The following is a 3,557-nucleotide window of genomic DNA, read 5'->3' on the forward strand; positions in this document are numbered from 1 at the left end:
TCTATACCTTCACCAAAATCTTCTTCTTCAGGTTCTTCCTCTTCTGCCAAAACACTCCCATCAACTCCCTCCTTGCAAAACAGATCAGGCAGCACTAAGACCTTGAGAAATATAGCTGATTCTAGAAATGCCAATCCATCTTCTACCACTTCGATTATGAAAACCCCTCTTCGGATCTCCAGAAACAAAGATTCTAATTTGAAGGCATATTTAATGTCTACTTCCAAGTTCTACTTGTATCACTTTTATGGAGGACAAGGTTCCAACCAAAAGAGCTCCAGTAGCAATAGCAGAGTTAAGCTTAAATTCAATATTTATAAACAAGAAAAACCACATTATCCTATGTTTAACATCATCAGAACATCAGATTCTAAAATAGGCCACCAGTAACTAATATCTGCTGGTAAGCAGTAAATGATTTCACATCCTTTATACAAATATGGAATTCTAAAATGAGTCCAAATATGGATTTCTAATACAGACTATTTGTTGTCAGCAACGTTGAGGGAGCACAGGATGCAAGATGACCCCACAATCATTCCCAAGCACCAGAATCCAGGACTGTCCAATACAAGAAATTAATGACATGCCTGGATCATCCGCTTTATAGAAAAGGGTGTAAAATAATGACTTGTTGCACTAAAACAGCATCTAAACTATGGCAGTCCAAAAATATCTAGCAGAAGCCATTTTCAAACAGTGATAATAATTACAAACTCACTTCAAACAAAATTAGGAAGCCTGAAGTTGATAAAGCATTAGAACACATTTAGCCTTTGGAGTAAAGGAAATAAATGATGAAATAGAAAAAACAGAAAGGATCACTAGAAATGGGCCAAATCACATGGAGCATCCACATCACCGAATAAGCCCAGTCATATGTACAATCAGCCCAATCATATGTACAGTTCAGATCCAATGAAATGTCCCAAGAATGTCCAAGCTTTCAATCCCTTAAAACAAGAATATGAGAAATTTGGATCTCTATAATGGGCCAAATGATGTGAACAGTTTGCATCATTGTAACGGAAAATGGACTGAGTATACAGTCGACCCTCAAACCAAAGTCTCTAACAAGAGAAAATTCATCATTATCACCTCAACTAACTAAATTGTATAAATGGTACGGTTAGGAAAATGGGACCAATTATATCACTTGAAACAAGCTGAATGATTAATGATTTGGATAACTAAAGGGACCGAATCATATAAATCATTTGTACCACTAAAACTGTAATGTGAGATATTAATGGCTTGGATGATTGAAAATGGCCCATTGTGGATGAATGGCAAAAATAATCCAAAGACTTAATTCTATGAAGAGTTGGAATAATGGAAAATTGGCCAAAGCACTCATATGTTGGGATTATCTTTAGTGATCCAAATGCTTCAAATAGTTCAGGCTATTTTCATTGATCTAAACCAATCCATACTCGAAAAATTGGCCAAATAAAACCATGAAAAAAAAAATCACTAAACCTATTGAATTGCTAAAACATCATTTTTCGAGTATGGATTGGTTTAGATCAATGAAAATAGCCTGAACTATTTGAAGCATTTGGATCACTAAAGATAATCCCAACATATGAGTGCTTTGGAACATCGGATAAGGGCGAATCACATCAATGGTTTGGATCGCTTAAAATCAACCCGACTATATCAACAGGTTGGATCAGTGAATATAGGGCCAATCATAATTAAAAAGTACGAATCACTTCGAAATGACACAATATGGATGACTATTTGAAGCGTTTGGATCACTAAAGATAAACACAAAATATGAGTGCTTTAGAAAATCAGATAAGGACCGAACCACATTAATGGTTTGGATCGCTTAAAATCAAACCCAATTATATCAATAGGTTGGATTAGTGAATATGGGGCCAGTCATAATTAAAAAGTATGAATCACTTCTAAAGAACACAGTATGGGGCCAATCATAATTAAAAAGTATGAATCACTTCGAAAGGACACAATATGGATGACTGATGATGCACTAAGACTCCGAAGAAAAATCACAACTCAATAATAAGCGATTAACAAATTGATGATTAAGAAAAGAAATACCTAAAGGAGTTTATATTAGAATGTAAGGGATCAAATTGGCCAAATTAAACAAAGATTTGGATTACTACATAGTCAACAATCCTAAAAGACCACATTCAACCATGAAAAAAATCGCTAAACAAGGCAACTGTGGATGACCCATGAACCAAGTCATCTAAATAGGAAGGGTAACAATTATAAAGTAAGCAACTTGACAAATTGATAGTCAATTATTCCAAAACATATGACATTCGAGGCCACACTATGCTAGTTAGACTCCACCCCTAACAAATTTTGGTGCATATGGCATCCGCCAAGGGCCATAAGATGTTAACAAATTAGATTACTAGCCATCAAACTTTGATTATGAACTGACCAGTCAGTCACAGTACGGTTTATATCACTAAAAAAGGCCCAACCAGAGGTTTAATTATATAAACAGTTAGGATGATTAACAATTGACCCATATTATTGATTTTATTTGAACAATATTCTAATCCCCTTTATCATTTTCTTCATCTCTTTTTATTATTTTTTTTATTTAAACTTTGCGTTTTTTTTTTTCTTTCTTTTTAAGATAAATCCAATGAATTCTTTTCAAATTTTGGGCATTTAGCATTTCTTCTTTGTTTTGACATTCTAGGGCAATTCTTGGAGTAAGCAATTTTTATATAAGGTAACATCATCTACCCATATGTGGACTTTGAATGTTTATGCTTATGCTACTAGCAAGGTTTTAACTAATTTGATCTAGATTTGCCCAATTTTTATATAAGGTAACATCATCTACCCATATGTGGACTTGGAATGTTTATGCTTATGCTACTAGCAAGGTTTTAACTAATTTGATCTAGATTTGCCCAATTTTTATATAAGGTAACATCATCTACCCATATGTGGACTTGGAATGTTTATGCTTATGCTACTACTAGCAAGGTTTTAACTAATTTGATCTAGATTTGCCCATAGAATTCAAGAGTTTAACATTTAATCCACTATTGATGGATACCACAATCCTCTTACTCGAATTCTAATGTTTATCCCCTAGCCACTTTGACGATAGAAGTTTAGATTGGAATATAAGGATAAAAGGCTTTGATGTATTGATTTTATTTCCAAGCAGATCGGTTTTTGGTACTCTTCTTATCAATTTTAATTGTTCAAATTTCTCCAGTGTTTAATTCTAGCGCAGAATCCTTTTGTAGATGATGCATAAAATCTATCTATTTTAAATGATGCCCCAATATTTTCAGCTATTAAAACATTTTGTTATGAGTAACTTCCTAATCCAAGTAGTGTCCTTATCCGAGCCTAGCTTCATCTTCGGGTAAGAGTCTAAACATTCTTATTTGTCTTAATCCTAATTAAGGATAAATGGTTATTCCTTTGATTCCACGGCTAATCAACCCTTGTGCAAAGTGGTGTGTGATTTTCCCTAATGAAGATAGTCAAATAAAAATGAAGCCGTGTGCACACTCATGGGACTTTACCCCAACCCTTTCATTAATGAG

The sequence above is a fragment of the Magnolia sinica genome, chromosome 2, assembly GCF_029962835.1.
Source record: "Magnolia sinica isolate HGM2019 chromosome 2, MsV1, whole genome shotgun sequence".
NCBI classification, from domain to species: Eukaryota; Viridiplantae; Streptophyta; class Magnoliopsida; order Magnoliales; family Magnoliaceae; genus Magnolia; species Magnolia sinica.